Genomic DNA, 24,572 nt, shown 5'->3' on the forward strand with positions numbered 1-24,572 from the left:
CATCCCATCCCATCCCATCCCATCCCATCCCATCCCATCCCATCCCATCCCATCCCATCCCATCCCATCCCATCCCATCCCATCCATCCCATCCCATCCCATCCCATCCCATCCATCCCATCCCATCCCTCCCATCCCATCCCATCCCATCCCATCCCTCCCATCCCATCCCATCCCATCCCTCCCATCCCATCCCATCCCATCCCATCCCATCCATCCCATCCCATCCCATCCCATCCCATCCCATCCCATCCCATCCCATCCCATCCCATCCCATCCCATCCCAGGCGTTTGGCAGCCCAGTGTTTCCAGCCCACCTGCCCCTAGCTTGCAGCATGGAACCAACACTGTGTTTGCGTTTCCACTCATCCTTCCTCTGCACCTTTTGGTTCCCCCGTGGAGACCAAGCTGACCCTCTCTGGCTTCTTTTCCTGCTCATTAACACCTTTGTGCTCCCCTCCCTGAACACTTCAGAAGGTGTTGGTGGATGGCACGTAAGGGTGAGAAACAGCTGCATTTTTCTATCTCCATGCCATGCTGAAAGCTGAGCACCCATCACAGTTGAAAACAGAAGATGAAATGGCTGGAAAGGGCCCCGGAGCCGAGCCTTGGAGCAGCAGCTGGCTCAGCCACCAGTGAAGCATGGTGAGACACAACCTCTGCTGTCGTGGTACCAGCGCATGGGCCTTGGTGCCATGGGCAGGGTCAATGACAACCCAGGGAGCTATAGAAAATGTTGCCGTTGCTAAACCCCACGTGCAGGGCATGAACGCAGCTCCACGCCCTGCTAAACCCAACCCAGCTCTAACACCAGCAAACCTGAAGAGACATGGGTCCTTTCGTGGCCAGCTTGAACACTTTTCACTCAAGGCAGATGTTTTAGATCCTTCCTGGATTTAATGGAACTTGAGAGCTCTCAGCACTCAGCAGCCTCTGTCCCCAGTGTTTCATCTTGCTCAAAGTCCCCATGAACATCTACCCACATGTTGGCACGTGGCACTGAAGCTTTATCACCCCGGGGTTTTAATTGCATGCACTGACCACTTCCACGAACAGCTGGTACAGGGGTTCAGGTCCCTGCACGACAAAACAAGTTTCTCTTTGGAGCCAGGAGACTGTTCTGTAGAGTTTAGAGGTGCTCAGCAGCCCCAGATTGGGGTTACCGGAGCTTCTCTCCTGCCAAAGCAACCTGGACATGAGTGGCTTTTCCCGGGGGACGGGTGGGCAGAGAGGGAGAGCTGCCCACCTCATGTGTGGAGCGGCAGGATCGACGAAAGACAAGAAAATCAGCTGTTACACCAGTGTATTTGGTATTTTCTGCCAGCGGAGCAGAGCCTGGGGTACCTCGCAGCACACACACGTGCAGTTGGGCACCTCACGGTCATCACCAGTGTGAGAGAGGACTTGCAACTCCCCCAAAACAAGGACTGAGAAAAACAGCCTGAGAGAAGCACAAACAAGGGTGAGAGAAAGATAAGGGATGGGGTGGGGGAGGAAGAGGAGGCCCTCCGAGCAGAGGAATGTCTCAAACACTCACAAGTAACACAGCTGCAGTCACGGGGTGGATAATGCGGAGTCTGGAGCTGATAAGGGGCCTGATTAGCGCAGGATGGGGCTGGGGGAGGGAGCCCTGGGGAGGCAGGACGGCTCTGCTCTGGGGCAGCTTGGAGAGTCTCAGGGGCACCTGTCTGGTGAGAGACCTCTGCTCCATTATCCACAAAATGCATATTGATGTTGAGCCCCCCTGCATATGCTAACGAAGTTCAACAAGGGTCTGCTGGTTCCATCATCCCATGAAGCACCTCACCCCTCCCCATACATGGGTTTTGTTGATATGTGAGGAGAGACCCCAGGAAAGTGTGTATAATTGGAGGGGGGGGGCAAGGAATGAAAAAGAAATGAAGAAGTGAAATGAAGAAGACGGATACATCCTTGAAACCCTGTCGACAGGACCAACCCAGACCAGTGATCTCTATTTCTACCTCTCCCTTTATCTTTCCTCTTTTCCCCCTTTTCCCTTATTATCATTAGGTAACACAGGACATATCGTACCACTTGCTATAATTCATTACACACTTAGTTATCATGTATCCAATTAGTACATTGCGGGAAATTAATAAATACCAATGTACGGACTTTAAGACTTGACCCATTGCTGTCCACTCTGCTGGGGATTTACCAACCTAAGTCACTTGTCTCCCTCACCCGAGCGGGGGGGTGACAATCAGGTCTCCACCACCCCCCGCGCCCCCCTGCCCCGACTGGCCCCCCCCCCCCCAGCCCATCTCCGTGCCCGGCGCCAGTTATCCCATCTGCAGCCTTTGCAACAGATGGGTTGGGAACGGGACGGTGCCTGGTGCGCTGCAGGCTGCTGCTCCCCCACCCCCGCGCTCCTGCATCCCTGCCCCACCGTCTGTCTCCCCCCCAACTCCCCCAAATCCTGATGCCCCCCATCCTGATGCTCCTGCAGCTCCCCCCCCCCCCCCCCCGCCTCGAGTTCCTGCATCTCGGTGCGCTTCCATCCCACCCCATCCCGATACCTTCCTCCGCCCTGGTACCCCTCCCATCTCTGTACACCACCCCCTGCGCCCCCTCTATCCCCGGCCCGGCACCCCCCGGCCCCCTCCCAGCGGCGGGAAGTGACGCTGCAGCGCCCCCTGGTGGCGGCGAGCTCGGGCTGCACCCACAGAACCCACTGACCCCGGCCTGCACCCACTGACCCCCTGCCTGCACCCACTGACCCCCTGCCTGCACCCACTGACCCCCGGCCTGCACCCACTGACCCCCTGCCTGCACCCACTGACCCCCGGCCTGCACCCACTGACCCCCAGCCTGCACCCACTGACTCCCGGCCTGCACCCACTGACCCCAGCCTGCACCCACTGACCCCCTGCCTGCACCCACTGACCCCAGCCTGCACCCACTGACCCCCTGCCTGCACCCACTGACCCCCTGCCTGCACCCACTGACCCCAGCCTGCACCCACTGACCCCCTGCCTGCACCCACTGACCCCCAGCCTGCACCCACTGACCCCGGCCTGCACCCACTGACCCCCTGCCTGCACCCACTGACCCCGGCCTGCACCCACTGACCCCCTGCCTGCACCCACTGACCCCCTGCCTGCACCTACTGACCCCAGCCTGCACCCACTGACCCCCGGCCTGCGCCCACTGACCCCCTGCCTGCACCCACTGACCCCCTGCCTGCGCCCACTGACCCCCGGCCTGCACCCACTGACCCCGGCCTGCACCCACTGACCCCCTGCCTGCACCCACTGACCCCCGGCCTGCGCCCACTGACCCCCTGCCTGCACCCACTGACCCCGGCCTGCACCCACTGACCCCCTGCCTGCACCCACTGACCCCCGGCCTGCGCCCACTGACCCCCTGCCTGCACCCACTGACCCCCTGCCTGCGCCCACTGACCCCCTGCCTGCACCCACTGACCCCCTGCCTGCGCCCACTGACCCCCTGCCTACGCCCACTGACCCCTGCCTGCACCCACTGACCCCCGGCCTGCACCCACTGACCCCCAGCCTGCACCCACTGACCCCCTGCCTGCACCCACTGACCCCCTGCCTGCACCCACTGACCCCAGCCTGCACCCACTGACCCCCTGCCTGCACCCACTGACCCCGGCCTGCACCCACTGACCCCCTGCCTGCACCCACTGAACCCACTGAACACTGTCTGCACCCACCGAACCCATTGACCTCAGCCTGCACCCGTTGAACCCTGCCTGCACCCACCGAACCCCTGCCTGCACCCACTGAACCCACTGAACCCCTTCTTTCACCCACCTGCACCCCTGCCTGCACCCACTGACCCCGGCCTGCACCCACTGAACCCACTGAACCCTGCCTGCACCCACTGAACCCCTTCTTTCACCCACCTGCACCCCTGCCTGCACCCACTGAACCCCTGCCTGCACCCACTGAACCCACCGAACCCTGCCTGCACCCACCGAACCCCTCCCCGCACCCACCTGCACCCCTGCCCTCACCACCACCAGGCCTGTGGGTCCGGGGCTGGGGGGCAAGGTCCTTGCCCGCCCCCCTGCCTGCACACCCACGGCTCCCACTTGCAGCAAGGTGACACGGGGCGGGGGGCGCCCTTCCCACCTCAACCCACGCCAGGCATCTCCCAAACCTCCCCCCCCACCGCGGGGGGATGGCGCAGGGGGTCCCGGCGGCGTGAGGGAGCAGCCCCTGGGAAGGGGTGAGGGCAGGAGGGGTGCGGGGGGCGGCGGGGACGGGAGCTCAGCAGGTGGGCCTGCCGGGGAGGGACCACGTCCACGAGCTGCTGAGTTGCACCCAAGCCCACGTGCGCCGCAGGTCCCGCTCACCGCCTCTCCTCCGCCCCACGGGGCACCCTGCTCTTGCAGCCTTTTCTTCAGGCCACCCGCTCCTCCCTTGCACAAGGTAAAGCTTTTTTTTTTTTCCCTTGCGCCCCAGAGCCAACAAGAAGGGATGGGGTGTTCCCAGCCACCCCCGAGGGTGTCCCTTCTCCCAGCGACCCACCGCAGGGCCCCACGGCTGTGACCAGCAAGCAGGTGCCTTTGCCACCTCGGTGTCAGAACATCCTGGCAGGGCTCATCTACGGCCAGTGGAAGGTCTTAAGATTTCTTGCTTGGAGGTTTATCAGGTGGCTCTGCTCTGGGGGAAAGTTTGGTCGGCAGGGAAAAAAGCTGTGGCTGGTGCTGGAGGTGGAGGCACCAGAAGATCCCGCAGCTCCTGCTCCCATCCCTGCTCCCACACACGGCAGTTTGGATTTACCGCCGGCTGCCTGGCAAAGCCGTTTGTCGTCTGGGCTGGAGGTGCTGGCTGCTGAGGGGGCTCCCGTCGCTCCAGAGATGTTCAACACCGGGATTCCAGTGCCCAGGCAAGGTCCTGAGCTGAGCACTCCCATGCTAGAGCAGTCTGGGTGTTGTTTCCTCTGCCCAAAGCCATCCCGAGGCTGAAGACATCCTCAGGAGAGAGCCCTCCGAGTGTCACCGTGGTCAGACCCACTCCAGACCTGCTGTCAGCCCGGCTGCAACGGGCTGCAGAGCTCAGGGTGGTAGAGCAAGCTCTGCCCCCGCCACGGGGATGGGTATCGCCTCCTAACCCTGCCTCTGCAGGGATGAGGAGACTGCTTGGGGACATGCTGCCAGCAACAGCGTGGTAAGAAGTGACCCAGCCTCCAGCAGCCACGGGTTAAAGGTGCGAATTGGATGAAGCTCCCGACTCCACTTCTTCTAACCACCCTTTCCTCCGGGGATGCAGCCCAGGGCCTTCCTGAAGCCAGGGCTGGAGATGAAAAAGCAGCAGCAAGTCCCATAGCTGCATCTTTGCAAGAAGATGCTTTAAAGTTTACTTTAATTTGCTGTTTGACCTCCTTTGGATCCTGTCTTGTTCTTCCCCAGGAAGTAATGAGTACTTGGCTCTCCACAGGCCATCTCCACACCCGTTATGTGACTGTATCTTCTCTGCTCTCAGCCTTAAGACTTCATGGGCATAGCTCAAGACCCGTGCCAGCTGCCTGAACTTCATTTTCACTGGGGAAAGTGTTGCGAGAGGTAATTGGGGCTTCAGAGTATTTCAAATAACGACAATTTTAAAGTACAGGACTCTGCCAGCAAGCTAAGAACCGGTCTCAAGGCATGAAGGTCTGCTGGGACACTGGGAAGCTCTTCCATGACCAGGAGAAAGTCCAGGGCTCTGTCTAGGCAGAGCTGGCTCCCCTGCCAGAGCAGATGGCTGTGTCCCAGCAATGCAGCTCTGTACCAGGAAGGATCTGGCCCAGGAGATTTCTCGTGATTCCCTGTGAATCCACACAGCAACTCAAAAACACGATGGCCTTTGATTTTAAGATCGGGACCTTGCCTCTGCCCTGACTGATGAAGCTTGGTGGGTGCTGACAGGGTGGGTGGTGCACGGGCTGCTCTGCTCGGCCCAGATGCCCTCTCAGTGGCCATGGTGCTGCACAGAGGGTAGCATTTGGTGGCACTGAAGTGACACGGAGCCCACTGACATCCTTCTCTCCAAACGCATCTGAGTCAGGGCCCTGAGTCCTGCTCTAAGCCCAGGGGCTCTCATCTACACTCTCTACCATTCGGAGAGGCTTCCAGGCTCTCCTTGCTCCTGCCCATCCTGAGCACGGCTGCTCCCCCACATGCATGCGGAAACCTGCTGCCCACACATGCCACATGCCCACCGTGTCCCTGCACGTGGCCCAGGAGGGGCCAAAGTTGGCAAGGGCCACCTCGGACCCTGGCTAAGGCAAGAAATCCGGGTCCTGCTTCCAACCCCGACACCTTTCCAAGGTGGGTCTAACCCCTCCAAGTGCTTCCCCACCTCTCCCAAGAAGTGCAGAGAGGGGTTTGGAATGGGGGTTGGGGAAAATCCACCTTTCCTGAGTTCCCAAGGAATGGAAATTAAATTAGGGAGCAGCCTGGGGAGCAAATTCAATGAGAGGGCTGGGTTAAACAGCGAGACAAGCTGGAAGCCAGCTGAACAAGGGTGGAAGGAGATCCCTGTTTCTCAGGGCACCGTGCTAGAGCTCGTGAGAGCAGGTTCTCGCTCGCCTGCTGGGATCTGCTGATGGGGGGTGCTGGAAGGAGACTGGGAGGCCTCAGAGTCCTCCTGACCTTGGCCAGAAGTGGGGGTCTCAGCCCCCTGCAGAGCTTCCCACCCGCAGCGCCCGGCTGCGCTCCCTGGTGCTGTTGGCGGCTGGCTTGCAGCACCGGAGTTGTATTTTTAGTTATTTTTGGTTTCTCATCTGTTTTACCAAGGAATTAATTCGGGGAAGATGGACAAGGGGGTTTAACCCGGCTAACAGCATCACTGCTGCACCATCCATAGCCTTATAACACTATCAAGTCACATCACAGCTATCACCATAAGCTCTCTGTGTAGAAGCAGTTTATATCTCCACTGACAGCAGTCAGTCAGTGTAAAAAAAAAAGAAAAGCCTCATTTTCTTGCTCCCCTGTCCACACAGCAGCCAAGGTCCCGCCCTGGCTGTGCCCAGGCATCGAAGCCCAAAATCCTGGTCTCTTCCTTAATGCTTTGCTCTAGGTGCCCATGTCCATAAGGACCTCCTGGCCCTGCACGGAGGACAAGAGGGCTCCCGTCCTTCACAGGGGCTTGCTGGCTCGACAGACGGGATTTAACCTCCCCTGTAGACCCTTCAGAGATGCTTCCCTGTCCTCTCCCCTTGCCAGGGAGCTGCTCCCCAGGGAGAGCTGCTGTCCCACCCCTGCCACCCCGGGCTGTGATAGTGCAGGTGGCCACAGAGGGGTGCCAGAGACTGGCTGTCTGCAGCCCTCCATCCCTCTGCCAGGCACCAGACCCACCCCAAGCATTGCTCCTGCTGCTCCAGAGCAACAAACTGTCCTTTCAGGAACGTGGTCCAGCACCCTGGACCTTGCAGGCCCTTTAGACCCTGCAAGCTGGGACAGCCAAGCACGCAGAGCTGCTCGCCACCCCGGAGTTACGGACCGCTGCCAGTCTCGCCAGCTCTCAGCACAGAGCAGGATGGGGAGTGCTGCAAGCCAGCCCCTCAGTAATCCAGGAATAAGGAAAGAATAATGCTGAACGCTGTTTACCCAAGTTCTGTCCCTTTGCAGTAACATTTTCCTGTTGTGTTATCAGAAGGTAGCAACTATTTGCAAGGAAAAGGAGGCGTAGAGGGCTCGGAGCAAGCCATAAGAAGCAACCCGTAGTTTTGAGGAAATCCTCATCCCCCAATCCTGGTCTTCAGGGAGACCTGAGGAAGACCAGAACTTTTTTTTTTTTTTTTTTTGGCCTTTCACGAGGCGTCACAAACCTCTCTCATCAAGTCCCACAAAAGAAGAATTTACCAGTCCCTGAGATGAAACTGGTTTTAAAGTGTGTTTTGTAAATGTAGTCTGGAGAGATCCCCCAGCTGCAAGCATGGTGCTTTTCATGCAGCTGAGATGCTGCAGGATTCAGTAGACTGATGTGTGCTGCTTGTTGCATGCATGCTGCGTCTGGTAGATGCTCTTTCTTTATCCAAAGAACTTCCTGGATGCTCCTTGGGCTCTGCTCGCTTGTCTTCCTCTCTGCTTCCTTTCTCCTGAAAGCTTCAGAGGAAGAAAACATTTCCTGGACCGCAGTTACTAAAATATACCAATTTTAACAAGGTTTTAGGATGCCCAGTTGCTGCTGCAGAGAGTGTGCAGCTGACCAAATGAGTGTTTGAGCAGAGGCATTGCATAAGGCACTTTGCAAAGGCAAGGAAAAACAGAGTCAGCTGAAGCAGCTCAGGGTAGGGGGATAACAGCTGTAACAACTGGATGAACAAGGGGTGCTCACTGGGAGTCAAAGACAGGGGTGTTTTTATAAGCTAAGTATGCATCCACAAATCACAGAACCCCTGCTGGTACCTTGACCTCTTGTGTTAATGAAAATGCAGGATCTGCAGGCAATTAAATCAGGAGCCAGACTGAAGCACTGCCAAATTGCCCAAATTTATCGTAAGTCACATAACAACGTTACTTAGGGCCCTGCTCCAGGGATTTAGAGCATCACATCTCCTCTTCCTTTTAGAAATAGCCCCCGTCACCCAAAAAACAATTAAGTTTCTAACCCTCATAAAAGGTGGGGGAGAAGAGGAATGGAGGAACCTGGAAAATATGAACCAAGTTTAACCTCACAGTTCAAAAAAAAAACTCGGAGAGGAAAGAAGACTTGGAAAAGTTGAGGGAGCAGGGGGCTGACTCATGGTATTTGAATGCTTGGGGTTGGCAGCGCTGCCTGTGGCATTTCTGTTCGTGTCCAGCTCATGAAATCCTGGAAGTTTTGCAAGATGCCGTTAGATGATTTCTAGACCAAAACTATGCTTCAGTTCGGAGAGTCTGCCCAGCCCTGCTCTGACTGTGGCTTGTGACATTGATTTTTCAACGTCTGTTCAGGGATCGAGTGGAAGGATAACTGAAGGCTAACATCCCTGCCGTTACCCTTGTCCTCAAGCCAGCGTTGGAGACCCAAAGCAGCATGCTGGAGTATGGTTTTGGCACTGATTGTGAACAACCAGTTTTCTAGCGCACCAGCCACTCCAAAGACCACACGGTCATTTCAGGCACAGTCTGACTCGGGGACAAATCCACAGAAAGTTTCTGTGTCCCTCCCAGCACTCGTGGCACGTTAATAGCAACTCACTTCCTCACATGATGGAGGGAAGCCCGTGGGTTTCACAAAGGCTGGAAGAGGTGTGCTCCTCTGCCTGGGTCTCCTGACGCAGGCAGTGCAGGAGGGAAAGAGCGAGATGTTTCAGGGGTGTGCACCTCCATCCCGGCGCTCAGGCACTAAGCTCACTTGCAAAGCCTTGGACCGAGGCTAAGATTGTGCCCAGAGGGGAATCTGAGCACCAGGTTTGGAGATCTCCACACTGCGCAGCTGGGGCAGGGTACCACAGGCAGCAGCTGGGACCCTCAGGAGGAGGTGGAGGCACCAGTCGGTGGGAACAAGATGAGCTGGGGAGGAGGGAGCAACTACCGAGTGCAGGCTAGCTATCCGAGTAGGGAATGGCTCCGAGCCAGCCGAGCAGATCTGGAGATGCAGGTCTCCTAACGCTACCGTCCGAGTTGATTTGCTGACCAAAGGCAGCTAAAAATAAAGTCAGGTAGACAAAACATCGCCTGTTCTACTGACAGAGCACATTAGTAACTAAGGGTGGACTTAGAGAACAAGATTAGTGTGGCACAGCTGGATTCTCTGCAGCCAGCTTGATGCTCATCTCGCAGCCAAGGACTTCCAAAACACTCTTCTTTCTGCCTTATTGACATTTCAGGAAGCTCTCCTGAAAGCTTTCTCCTTGCTGGGGCACTGAAAAGGTCTTTAGCTTCCAGCTAGCACCTTATTTCCATGTAAGGCACAAAGGACTTTGGGACTCCTAGCCCTTTGCCAGGTTGAAATATATCTAATAGCTTTAGAGGGGGAGATAGGCAGAAGATGGAGTTTTTTTAAGAAGGTAAATTTAATCCCTATCCAGCCTTCTGCCTCCCCATAAATGAATAATCATGGGAACACACTCTATTACAGAGTACCAGGATGCTCCCAGCATCGCTTCCAACTCCACATTTATCAGGTTTAAGGAAGTCTTCTCCCTAGGAGACCCCACCACTGTTCTCAGCCACCAAGCCTCAAAAGATGGAGAGGTAATTTATAGCAACCTGCTCATTCTTCCCCCAGACTTTTCCCTTTGCCTGCTCTCGGGGGAGCACAGGGCTTTCCACTGCCTTGCTGCAGAAATGGGGATGCTGCCTCAGCCTTAAGGGGCTCCTGAACCCCACTGAAAGCCAACAAGAGCAAAAACACTTTCTGCTTTTTTTTTTTTTTTTTTGCCAGGCTCACAAACTGGCCTCTTCTGAGCCTTGTCCTCATCAAGAGCCACCTGCCTCTTTCCTTGGTGTCTCAAATTATGGATCTCTTCTTTATTCCTGTCTCTTTTTGCCCCTCCTGGGTCTCCTCCTCCAGTCCAGGGCTGCAATTAAAAGTTCAGGTCTCTTCCGTTTCCCATGGAGAGAGTCGCAGAGAGTCACCCCTGCCAGAGGGGGGATTTCAAGCCTTCATCTGTGATGTGTCTTACCTCCAGTCCTTGGCCTTGCCTAAACTTTCCCAGCCCTTTCTTGTGGCTAGGAAGAGAGTTCTACATAGGATGCCTCATCAAGAGACTTGGGTAAATCTGGAATGCGGGTGCCGTTTCCAGCGGTGTATGTTTCCCTGGAGCATTTGGCTGTCTCCTAATGGGAAAATTGCCTGCTCGGATGAATCCAAGGGCCCAAAGCTCTGAGGTCTTTGAAAAACATTTTGCCCGAGTCTACCACTTGAGGCAGGTAAGTAACATGGTTAGGGTTTGGGTTTTTTTGGTAGAAGAATAACCAGAGCTACACAACATACCCATCGCAAAATTTTAGATATCTCCCAGGCTTCTTGTTTCTGCCATCCTTTCCCATTTATTTCTGTTGCCCTACAGAATTGCTGTACGCAGCTGGAATACAGCTCGCATGAAAGATGCTGCGTATTACACCTTTGCGCTGCGCACCAGCACTCGCCAATGTGACCTTGGTTGAAATTGGAAGCCATCCCGGATCCTTCTCCTTCACTAATATATTTAGAAGCCTTTTCTGAGCCTGGCAGAGCAGCACTAACCTGCGCACTCACAGGGTGTCAGAATAAATGTGCTGTGATGGATAGCTTAGGAATCGCAAGGCTACAGTAGAGCAGCAGGCGGGGGATTGGACTGGGCTTGAGGATCATCTGGACCTTGGGTAAAGGCTCATCGAGAGACAAATGATATAGTGCCTGTCCCAGAGGCTGGCCGGGGGTGCGTATGCTGGGTTTGAGGGAGTCTAATGTATTCTGCTGGTGGGAACTGCTCAAAGACACCTTTCTGAGTTGTACATGCTGATGCTCAGGTTTTTGAAGCCTTGCTGAGATGAGTGCCAGGATTAGCCTCCCTTGCACACTTCCCAGATCTTTTTGCCACTAGAGCGAAATATCTTGGCAGGAGATTATTTCTCTTTCAGGAACGTGAGAGCTGGGAGCAGCAAGAAGGGAGCTTGCTGCTGGAGGTCTTCCCACCCTGGCTATTCTGGAAGTGACTGATAATAGTTATGAGTTATAACACTTCAGATTATCAGAACTCAAGGGAAACCTTCAGGTGACAGACACAAGGACTGTCACCACCTCCTACCAAGACAGATAAATCCGTGCATCACCCTCCTTAACCTTGCTCAAGGTAGATGCCATTTGAAAAGAGGATAGCTTCTCTCGTGTAGTTCTCCAGACCCTTCCAGCACAACCATCATGTAAACAGAAACATACAGGTGTGATATACCGATACTTACAGGGTAACTGCATTTAAATTAAGGAAGCTGAGAGCGCAGGCATAGCTAAGTAGGGAAGCTTAATGATATCCTACCACAGCTGAGTAGCTGTAGCAACTGTCCTCATGCATGATCTAAGCCCATAACAAGTGTCAGGTATTTCAGCCTGCTAACCGGAGGGATATAGGTGTAGAGCATAGATATAGAAACCACAGCTTCTCTGGTGAACAGTGACTTGTGTATCTCAATGTCCAATCCTTCTGACTATCAGAGATCAGCGAGCTCAAAATCACTGGGGGTGCTGTCTCCTTGTAGAGCCTTGCTGAAGCCTGAAAATCGCTCTGCCTGTGGGCACTGGTGGTATGATTACGGATGGATGAGCTTGGAGGACTGCTCCATGGACAGAGCCTAGCTGCGTGACTGGGGGTGACCGAGATAAACGCATTTCTAGCCCATACGAAGTAGGTTCACAACAAGGTTTCTGTACATGGTGATTTATTCGCGACGAGAGGTACCAGCCTGGTCCAGGCTGCCTGGAGTTGTATTTGCTGTGTTTACACGTGCTGTGTGTAAGAGCACGGAGGACCTCCTCGGTATTCAGGGGCAATGCAGACTTCTACATGCTTCAATCGGCCTTAAAGAACCACCTCAAAGCTCAAAGGTGTTCAGTATCCATGCTGGTATTGTCCCTTGGCCTTTTTCCCGGCAATATTATCTCCAAACCCAAACCACTTAGCATGTTATTAGTTTGATCCTGGCTGAGTTGAACCAGCTACCAAGCCCTCTCAGGCACCTGGCAACTGGTACCCATGCTCGTCTGGTTGCTGCTATCTGCTGGCTGTTTTTTTCTGGTCTTCTACTTGCATCTTAAGATCGAGATCCAACAAAGAAATGTCAGAACTGTTTGCGCTGCACCGGGCAGATCCCTGGTTGAGATCTGCTTGTGCTGAGGTAATGCCACATCCAACTGCAGTGAAGCAGGACTGAGAAAGTGACACCAGTGATAATGTGCTTTACAATGAGTCATTAATAAAGAGAAAAGTGCTCAGAGGTGACAAAGTTCCTATTAAGCTTAATAGCATTAGGCCTGTTTAGTTAAGTTTAAGAGGTAATTGCTATAGTGACATGTTCACATTTCTAAAGCCCCAAAACAATAGTTCCTTTTTGCAAATGTTAAGACATTTCTCTTGGAAAAGAGAAGGGAGGAATGAATGAATGAATGAATGAATGAATGAGTATCAGCTTGAGGAAGCGAAGGCACATGCATCACTGAAGAAAAAATGAGTATTTTAGCTTGGAGGACATTTAAAAATAGAAGTAGGAAAAAAAAAAATCCAGAGATCTCTGCATGACTTTGTGCTCTTGCTGGAAGAAAGGGCTGCCCACTGCAGTCAGCCCTGCTTGGGAGTGGTTTTTTACCTCTGCTGCAGAGATAACTCTTCTGAGCATGTTATCAGGTGTTGGAAACCTCCAAGGTCATAGCTGCCAGCCCAGGCACCCTGTTAATGCCTGGTAATGACCTTGGAGGACCTTTTCATGGCAGCTTAAACTGATGGAAGGGGTTGCTGCTGCAGTCCCACCCTTGGCCATACGCCAGTCAGAGATGAGATGTCATGTAGCGAGTCAGAAGCTAAATTGGTCCAAAAGAAAGAATCACTTAAACATCATATATCATGGAAAGGTTTGAGTTGAAAAAGGCCTTAAAGATCACCTAGTCCCACCCCCCTGCCCCGGGCAGGGCCCCCTTCCCCCAGCCCAGGGGGCTCCCAGCCCCGTCCAACCTGGCCTTGAACCCTTCCAGGGAGGGGGCAGCCACAGCTGCTCTGGGCACCCTGGGCCAGCGCCTCACCCCCCAAACAGGGAGGAATTGCTGCCTTAAATCTAACCTAAATCTCCCCTCTTTCAGTTTAAAACCATTTCCCCTCGTCCCATCCCCAACCCCTGACCCAGGGTCCCTCCCCACCTTTCCTGTCCCCCCTTTAAGCACTGGGAGGCCACTCAAAGGTCTCCCGTAGAGTCTTTATGCTGAGCCCACACAACAGATGCTTTAGCTCATGGTTGCCCTAGCCAACCACTTACCTCTGCCCACCTTCTACCCCACTCCGTCCCTCCTAGGACATCTCATGCACCTCCTGGCTTCAGGTGGCCCAGATTTTTCCCCAGCCTGAAGAAGGGTTTGTGCACCTGAGCGCTTGTCTAGTTTTTCTGACTCTACCAGTTGTCCTAATAAAAGATAGCATCTCCCCGCACACACCACTGACTTCAAGGAGACCTCGCATGTAGCTGGTTCTGCCCAAGATAACCTGTCACTCCTCCGGCTTTGTGCTTATCTGTGGGAACAGGGTGTGTGCAGCGGGAGCCTCGCTTGGTTCTCTGGGTTTCCCTCCCTCTTCTGCACCTGAATGCGCTTATTGTTTGTGCGTCTTTGTCTGTTGGAGGGGAAGAAGGAGGCCTTAAATGAATTGGGTCAAACAAGTTTTTCAGCTGCATGCAGGTTAGGAGAGGCCACAAGAAAAGAACCACAGTCCTTTGAAGTCAGGCTGCTCCTTTTCTTTTTCACGGGCTGTTTTTTAATTCTGACAGTGAGTGATACTTTCTCAGATGGAGATCAATTCACCAAACACAAGAACAAAGGCTCTCTAAACACACCACTATCTAAGGGCTTGCATTGCAATGACATATCACTGATGGAAGGCCAGGAGGCAGCTCCAGCTAAATCATGTTTATAATAAGGGCAAACCTTTCCTCCAGGGCCTTTCACACTAAAAAATGCAGGAACTGGGCAAAAATTAGGGTATCTCTCCATTCCTAAGAAAGGAATCTGCCATTAACAGATGTTAGTAACTAGGAAAAAAATAATTAACTGTTCCAACCAAGTCGGGCTGGTGACATGCCTTCTACTCACCAGACTCTGTCATTGGTTTTGCCATGCAGAAACAGAGCAGGAACCCCACAGCTTCTGCAGGACAGACCTGCATTTATGCTTCACCTCATCTCCACCAGTTGGACCTCTGGACCTGAAGTTGTTGCTTAAGAGGACAGAGACAACGTCAACCCACTCCCTGCCAGAGGCAGCGCTGCCAAAGAGTGACAGGGAAAGACAGCCACTGCCAGCGATGCCTCCTTCTGCCAGAACGCGTGTGGTTGTGGAGGTGTTGTCCCGGGAAGCCCTCTGCTCCCCTGCTCCTCAGTCCTGGGGGATATTCTGCTGCGATCTTACTAAGGGAAATGAAAATTTTCCTTTTCATTTTATCGCTTGTATTTAGATGGCAAGGTGGCAGGTACTTTCAGAATGCTTGGTCATGTTGATGGCATTCAATCCATGAAAGGACTTAGGGCCCGAGGTCCACGATTGATATATATGGTCTCCAGGCTTCACTGATCCCTGGGCAGTGATGCTAACAAGGCCACTGTTGACCTGGAAACTCCACTCTTACCTCTCCTTGTTAGTCTTGGTTTAACTTTCTGGCTTCCTTTGGGTACAAAGAAGGTCCTTGGGTAGAGTCTGTGGAGTTAGGTGTAGTTTTCTGTTTAACTTGAACAATCTTAAGAGCAGGGACTGGGTCTTCCCCTTCTAGATAAATGCCTAGGCAATGAGCTGTAAACTCACATGTTCTCTCTGCCTGTCTCTCTCTGACAGTTAATTATTTTATACAAAACAGAGAAAGAAGCTGAACAAGCCCCACTCCAGAATAACTTGCCAGGTGGCTCATGTCCTCAGAGGTGGGAAGGGGTCTTCAAGGTCTCCTCAAGCATTTCCAGATGGGTGCACTAGCCCACGGGTTATTGAGTAAAAAGGCACAGCTTCTCCATGGCACTATTCTGCAAGAAAGGATTAACTTATCTGCAGGAGATGGACCAGTACAGACCCCTCTGAGGAAGACTGCACCTCCTTGCTGCCTGTAAGTCACCTGCTCCCCATGGTCTCATCATCCCCACGGTCTCATCATCTTCTCCCAACCAGATAAGGCAGCTCACACAAGCTGCCACTCAGGCCACGACTATGTGATCAGCTAAGCACATATCCAGACCTCGTCTCAGGGTTAGGTTTGCCCACTGTCTTTGCTGCAAATGCTCAAGCTCAGCCTAAGATGGCATTAGGCTGATTGCTGAAGCTTTTCCCCTTGTGGCATAGATGCAGACCAGCTTTGCCCACACAGACCATCTCACTCAGGACATAGGGTCTCCTACAGACATGGTACAGCAATGCTGAGCTCTCTTCTAAAGCATTTTCACGTATGCAAATGAGGATCTGCAGTCATATCTTGACACAGGCTGAAGAGCTGGCATCACAAAACTAGGATTTCTTCCAAACTGCCACTGGGCCTCCCTATGGACATTTTGGAAATGCCAGGACTCTTCCTTGGGGTTTTTAAAGAGCCTTTCTGGGATGAGTAACAGAACCTGCAGAAAGGTTAGCATCAAAATAGCTGTGTGAGCATCTGCAGGGGACGTGTAGCCAGTGTCACCGATGCTGTGCAGCTGTCCTATGGCTAATGTAAAAGTCTGTATTCTGAAAAGGTCAAAAAGGCAATTAAAGAGACAAAAGACCAGCCCTTTCCAGTACTGAAGCAGATGCTCAGCCAAAACATTTGCCTGTAAGATTGTATTTCCTTAAGGTTTATTAACCATTAAGTGTTTTTAAGGACTGGATCATAAAGATAATGAACTGAACGACAAGTATAGTCAGGATTCCTTCGCAAATTATTCCCGTTGGGTTAGACAAGTGTTTGAAAAGCAAAATGCTTTGTTATGATTTTATAACAACAGGAGACCCAGAGCTTGTCCGTGGCAGCTCATTTCTGCTTTAACTTGCTGGTGAAGCCAGGTATCCTGCTGGGTTAAGGGAAAGCCAAGGGAAGCAGCTGCATTGAACCAGCAGCAGGGTGATTTGCAAGGACTTTCTCCCTTGCAGCAGTGCCAGCTTAACAAACTTCTGCTCTCTCCACCAAACTGATCCAGCTTAAAAATAAAAAAAAAGAGTGAGGGGATTCGGGGTGGAGTCTGATGCCAATAACTGGTTCAATCAAACTACCTAAATTTTCAAATGCAGTTGTGTTTGAAAACATTATTTTTAATCTTGTTTTGCAATGACAATTCTCCCTTTTTTTTTTTTTTTTTTTTATCCCTAAGACATTTGCTAGTAACTATTAAAACATGCTGATTTTGAACTAAATATAAAAATTTAACATTTTTCTAAACTTTATTTAGTAGATGGGTATGTGATCAAAGTGGAGATTGTGGAATACCCTTCACTGGAGGTCAGCAATAACACATGAGAAGAAACTGGTCCAGAAATCACAGCTAACCACGTCTTGCGTGTAGGGAATGGAGGAGCTGAACAGCTGAGGTCCCTCACAGATCTGTTTTGCTATGACTCTAGGACAGAAGCACATATTTATATCACCATAGAAATCAATACTTATTTTTCAGAATTTTAAAGCATAGTTTTACATTATAGAACACGGGATGTTGCACATGCCTTTACTCATTTGTGCCAAATCACAGAATGTAATAGAATTTAATTAAAATGTAGTGGAGAAAAGAATTATTAGTGAGTTTATTCAAATTTATTCTCGTGGACCTGAGACCGATGCCCCAGCAAGCAGTCTGTAGAGGGCCACCCTGTTTTGAAGGATGAGTCAAACAACATGGACACAGGTTGGTCCTGGTCAGAGCTCTTGGGGATGAAGCTTAAATGTGTTGGATAAATAGAAAGGGAAACATCATTTTGTTTAAAACCAACTTAGATGAAGAAAGTCCTGTTATTGGTGACCTGACTTGGCAGAGGTACGTAGTGACCAGAAACAAGATTTTTAGAACTAATGGATTTTCACACCTCATTTTTTTATCCCTGGAGGATTAAAACACTCTTTGTTGCTTACTTCAATTGCCAATTTTCTTCTGACTCCTGGATGAAGAAGTCATTGAGCTGAGCTAGGCAAGCAAACAGAAATTAAGTAAAGAGCCTCTCTGCATCTGTGGAAACGTTGGCTTCCGTCAAAAGGTGCATTAATTCCTCAAGAAACAAGGGCTTCATGTGCTTCACTTTGACTGTGACTGCTCCACTGATCTGGTAGCATTTGCAAATTTGATAATGAAGGAAATTTAATAGCGTGTAATAAGCCTAGGACTTTCAAGAAGTTGTAGTCCTTTATTTCTAAAGGTGCATGTGATTTAAATACAAAACCCTGCTCTAAGTAAAAGGGATTGGCTTTGGTCTCCATCCTGCTGCCTTACTGCATCTCAAGTAGGAGTTGGGGATGTCTGATCTGTGTGCAAGGGAAGTTGAAGTCCAGGAGGCAAAATGAGGCTTGTTCTGCTCCCTACCTGGATCTTGTGGCCATCAGCTGTCCTGGCCAAGCTCTGGAGCCCTCTGGAAAGGGGTGGCCAGACATACCCACCACCTTCCCACAGTGCACTCATCCGGACAGCCTGGCTGAACAGACAGCCTGAGAAAGTTACCGCCAAGCCGAGCAGCAGAAATGGGACATCCCAGGACAACCTGAGTGCAGCATGGACACCGAGGGCTCAATTCAGGCCTCTAATCCCATGTGAGATGCTCTAAGTACTGAGACAGAGCCTGGTGGGCATAACACAGGGCTCACAGGAGACGCATCATGAAGTGGTGGCTGAAGGCAAGGCCAGAGATGGCCTCAAACATCTCAGCTAACACAGGAGAACCTCGCTTAGGCAACCCAGAAGCCCATCGGCCTGAGCTGCAACCACGCTCCTCTCCAGTGACCCATGCGGGTCATGAGACTCCAGTTGTGCCTGTTAAATTCTATCTTCCCCTTTCAGGGCAAACTGTCTTGAAACCTGAAGGACTTCTGGGCAAAGCAGTGGATGAAGCCAACAGAGAACCCCCCAGGACCTCTCAGCTAGAGCAGACCTTGCCTGGCTCCTGCCTCATCCACCACCCAGAGCCAGAGGCGGGGATGCATCCAGGGCAGCAGGGGCTGGGCAGGGGGTAGGGCTGAGGCTCTTTGTACTCTGATTGTTCCCAGATACTGCGTGATGCATTAAAATACTTGGCACGGTGGGGAACACGGGCTTGTGTTTGCAGAGTTTGGAGCATGGGGAGGGTAGTCATCCTAGTCTCTGCCTTCCTCTCCTCCCCATCGTGGGGATGCCATTCAATCCACTTGGGCTACTTTATATACGCAAATTAAACCCATCGGCCCCTCCTGCCTCTTTACCCACTTCTGCCCCCACATCTGTATTTCCTGATTGTACCTGCTAACGGCAGCATTTGCTACACCCAGGGAAGGCCAGTAACAAGCCCATCTGAGGAACTGGCACCCATCCCTTTGCGTGGATGAGCTTAAGACGGACTCTCAGCAGAGTTGTGCTAAGCTCTTTTTCTCCTGGAGGCAAAATCCGCATTCCCAAAGTACACTGCAGCCAATTTACCCTGGCACAGAGCCTGGGAACAAGAGACTATTGCTAAACTCAGACAGCCTCTTGAACTAGGGATGCTGCTCCGTGCCATTTCCCCCAAAGGCAGTTTGTGTCAACGCCTCCATTCTTAACAACCTTGCCTCCACTGGATGGCAAAAGTGCGTTTTTGGCATCTGGTTTGCAGCATTATAAAGGAAGACAATCTTCTTGCCAGGACGAGAGAGTCAGATGCTATCTGCACTCATGTCCACGGGGCACGCTGTGGGGCTGGGTCCAGACACCCAGTGCAAGCTTTAGATGTCAGAGGCAGGGTGCCGGGAGGAGTAGCCCAGAGCTCCAGTCAGCTTGCCCTGCGTCTCTGCAACGCCGTGCTGCCGGGTGGCAAACGCTCCCATGGGCACCCCGGATCAGTCAGCGCATCTCCACCATATGCCAGCTGAAAATCCCCTAGACGTGCTCCTGAGGCATCCCTGCTCGCCCTCAGAAATTGCCTCTGGGGTGACCACATGGCAACCAAACTCTGAATCTCTTTCTGCTCTCCCTGTAGCAGCTATGAGAAGAAACTCTCCCTGCACGGGAAGGCTCCTTAGCTCAGGAGGTGACCCAGTGTTGAGGGCACCTGCTCCTGCTGCCTCTGTCACCAAGGGGAAGTGTTTCTGGAGGAGCAGGGAAAGGGTGCTTGGTCCTGTACCTCTCACAGGAGCTTCTTCATCATGATTTCTAGGCCAGCTTGTGTCATCCCTCTCATAAAGGGACGTCCAACGCCACCTTCTCATTTCTGATCCCATCCCAACACCTCCCACACTCACCTCTGAAGCCCTCTGCTCTCCCCGGCTTTCTGCACTTCCCCGACAATTATTTCCAGTGCTGGAAGCAGCCATTTCGTTCTCAAGCCTTTGCAGTCCTGGGCTGGAGTGTGTCTGCTGCAGATAGTCCACAGAGAACAGAGTTGTTAATCTGTGACCGGATCTGTTGAGCACATGCAAACCACGATTTGCAGAGCTTATAACTAATTCAGAATTAAATAAACTTTCCTGGAAGTGGCAAATGGCACTTTTTGACAGCAGGACCAAATTTCATGCTCTTTCTTCAATACATGGAGGCTTTTTTCTCTTATAACAGCTTCATGGAATTATTTATTTTCAAAATCTGGGCAAAACACTGCGCTTTCCCCTCATTCTTGGAAATGGTCAAAACCGTTTGGCTGAAACTTCTCAGGGAACTTCAGCCTAAGGCATACATCTGGCATGGAAAATTTTTTGCCCAAACAATTATGGTTTGACGAAACTATAAGCTGAATTACCAGTGCCTTAAGTGGTAAACTCTGCTGTGCCGATAACTCTGGATATACCGGGGATTTGCACAGGCCATGGGTGTGCTCTGTAAACATGATGAAGCTTTAGGGTCTTCTACTTTAGGAAAACGTAGGGGAGAGCACAGCCACGAGAGGGAGTGTAGTTCCTTATTCTCAACATGCAGCACATCCCTGCTGCCGGGAACCACACCAGCCCTCTGGCTATCAGCTGTGCTTCGGCGGTGGATGGGTTCTGGTGCAGGCCCTGTGCTGTGGCAGGTCTCACCCAGTGAGAATTATGAAGAAAACGATAGAGCACCACGGGATGCCAGGCTATTTCAACATCTGGTATTTTGTTTCTGAAAGAGAAGACGGTAGGTCAAAAGTTACAAGGAGATTCAAGGAGGTCTCAGTGCTGGATCTCAGGAGCTTGGATCCGAACTTGTGGATGCATCCTAGAGAGGACACGGAGCACGGCATATTTGTCCCACCTCCCTGCAGCACCAAAGGAAGAAGGCAGAATTCAATCTGCAAAGATCCTGGCCTTCCCAAAGACACTAGAGAGGGGACGGGCTAGCTCAGGGAAATCAAATCCCCATGCTGTGGTTCCCAACCCAAGTACCTCTACGTGAACACTGGGCTCTGTCTCATTTTCAAAGTGACCAACTCAATGAGGTCAGAACTGCAGTGGACTTTTTGCTCCACATGGGATGTAGAGGAGATCGTGCGGGGGACCTGTTTGCATCCAAGCAACACCGCAACTGCTGTGTGCTCCAGGCATGCTGTATTCACTCAGGGCTCAGGCCAAATCTGGAACACACCATCAGATGTGACCAAGTTATTGTAATATAACAAGTTATGGCCCGTGAGCCAGGCTGCCTCCTGTGCGTGATCATGGCCTGTCCATGTGGTGAAGGAAAATGTGTCAGCTGGACTTGCCACGAATATGGTTTACACCACATGGTTTACTTCACAACCAGATCACGTTAAGAGCTTACATGAGATCAGCAGCTCCAAGACAGGCTGGTAACGTAGGCTGCTGGGGTAACAGTCAACAGGAGAGGTTTGAGCCAATGCAATTTACCTCCCAGTTTGAGCTGTCTTCTAGAACACACCAGGACAATCACAACAGCTCAGCTGAGGGGCAGCCACCATAATTCAGTTGCTTTGGTTCAGGAACCTAATGCCACTAAGCCTTGGCAGGCACAGGCAGGGAGATTTTGCAGGCGCTGGACTAGCCACAAGAGGGGGATCACAGGGAATGCAAGAGATGCTGGAAAGTGTCTGGAAAACTTGCTGGAGCCCCAGACTTCAGGGGCATGGATCTCCCTGTTCTGGCTGCTTTATCTCCCATTCACAAACCAGTCTCGCTAACAACACCTGACGCTTCACCTAAAATTACAGGTGGAGGAGAACTGCCTTTTGTTTGCTGGAAAATCAAGAACATCTCTTTGTACTAAGTATTTCAAATACAGCCTTTGAAAAGTACATACGTTTATATGGGCCAAAGCATACAGGGCCTTACCCAGGCTAACCATCGCATCTTGCAGTGCGGCCAGAAAATGCACTTTATTCTCTTATCCTGTGACTTTTATTACTGACCTTCAGTCAAGCCCATGAGTATCACATATGTGACCACACAGGGAGAGCAGGCACAGCAGTTATGGGGAGGAGGACAGACTCCCAGGACTTGAGCTATCAAATAATCACCGTTAGCTGTTGCGGGTACAGGAAGATGCTGCACAGCCGAGCAGGATCTGTTTTTTTCCCTCTCCGAGGGGTGGCATACAGGCACACTAGTCATGGCAACTGTCATCTTGGGTGCGATCAGCCAGGTTTTTAATTGGCTTGCAGATGTTGTGCCCTGGCCATATATATTATTTTCACTTAAGTTTATGTCAGCAGGAACAGGACTCTACTAAATTTATCCCCTGTGCTCAAGACTAACTGCACAGGCCTTGAAGGGTATTTTTAATAGGAGGTAAACCTCATCCACAAACAGTCTCTCATTTCAGGCCTACAAATGAGATATTTTCCAGTCCAGTTTAACTCCAACCCTGCCCCTTCCTTCCACAAGCCCCAAATGACTGTTTTCTCCCGATTCTTTGGTCATTGTGTAAGTGTGATATCCCTTGGCAGAGCCTACAAAAGAGCTGGGGAGGAACATGGTTCCTGCCCATTTGGCTCCTTTTAGGGTTAAAGCCAGGATGGGTTTTGTGCCTAAAGCAACATCCTTCACGTAAATGCCAGTATAACATAAATTGTGCCGGGCTCTGAGGAGAAGCAAATGTCAAAAATTAAGTTATTCTTCTGCTTGACTCACAAATCCAAGTAGCATGCAAATAAAGAGGAGCCATCTGTTCAGTCCCTGGGCCATTTCAAGTTAAGCATCCAGCGCCAGCTTCAGCTCCCAGTTACATCAGGTCAGCCCTGCTGGCTGGCCTCCACAGGACTGCTCAGCCTTGCCTGGGACCGCCTGTCACGGCACAAGTGTCCGTAACCCTTCACACTCCTCTTGAGCTCCACTGGCATTTTGTTGCCACAGCCACTTTCGGCAGCTCGCACTCAGATGCACGGTTTCCCTATGTCCAGGCATCTTCACGAGCAGGATTTCAGGGTCTCCCCTGTTTTGTTTCCTCCACTGCACTGCACGTACCAGGCCAGGTCCCTTGCTGCCCTGTGGTGCTTTGACAATGCATCAGAGCAGTTGGTGCATTGATCTGAAGTCAGATTTGTCACTGGCTTCCGTGGAGCCTGTGCTACCCCCATGGCTGCCTCCCTGCATCTCCAAGGACACTTTATTATCATCAACACTAATGTAGTCTTTGGGCAGCACACTGAAAATGCAGACCTGCTGGGATAAACATCCTTGGAGGAAAAGAGGATTTCCACCTCATTTGTGGGAGAGGGCCAAGTGGAAGGAGAGCTGACCATACTGCAGATGGGTGCAGAGATGTTTAGTAAGCTGGCCATGACGCAGTCTTCAAGCATTAGCTTGAGAGAATCATCATACCAGGGACAGATCGCCCCGGCAAAGCCTGGCTGCGTGGCTTGAGCTTGTACATCCTGAAGGACTCGGTCTGCGTTGGGTCCAAGAGCTTCACTATCCCAGCTCTCCCATTTGCTGTGCAAGACGTACTCCAGTTGCAGGAATGATGGCCAAAGCTATGTCCACGCAGCGTGGGCAGTCCGGCACGGACTGTGTGTGAGCGCTCGAGCAGGTTTTACTTCCACACACCAGGCTGAGGTCTACCAGGCACCCATCACCAGGGGACCACAGCTGTAATTGTGAGCAGTATTTAGGGCTGCCTAAACGTAAGAACAAGGAGGGCTCTAGGTGGGAGATAAGGTTAGGAGGAGGGTTTGAGGTCTGTGCTGGGGGCCAGTAATTAACCACTGAGCAGCAGTCCGGGGTATGGTTTCCATCTGAGCGCTTCCGTCTCACCGCAGACTCAGATGGGGCAGTTTAGGGCATCGTTGACTGGAGATTGCACAAGCCCCAAGTTGGCTGCTGCCCGTTCTCTGTGATGCGCTCCTCCCAGCTAAAGCAGCCTGGTTCCAGTGCCTCTCAACTCCCACTTCTTCTCCAAGGACCCCCTTCCATCCCACCCAAACTGACAGAAACCCCAGGGGAAGCGAGAAGTATGAGGTTGATGTCACTGCAAGGGGAGAACAGGAGATGTCAGTGAGGGAACACCCCTTGCATCCTCAACGTGCAAATAGAGTAGGAAAGAATCCTATCTAGTTGTGTCACTTGTTGAACAGGCAGCTCAAGACCAAAATCAACGACCGGGTTACTGGAGTAAAGCAAATAATGTTGCAATAAGAGGAGGACCACTAGATTCCTTGGCTGAATCCCACACTGGAGCAGGAGCACTCGAAGGGGCAGCACACTGCGTTTGGAAAGGCTGACACTTCAGAAGTGTGTATCTGTGATGGACGTGGTGATGTTCATTTGGAGAACACGTTTTTGGCATGCCAGCTCCTTCAAACAGGAATGGCCAAGACCCTCACCATAAACATGATGGAAGCTCGGAGAGAGGT

This window comes from Tyto alba, unplaced genomic scaffold, assembly GCF_018691265.1.
Source record: "Tyto alba isolate M040663 unplaced genomic scaffold, T.alba_DEE_v4.0 Super-Scaffold_42, whole genome shotgun sequence".
Classification (NCBI taxonomy): Eukaryota; Metazoa; Chordata; class Aves; order Strigiformes; family Tytonidae; genus Tyto; species Tyto alba.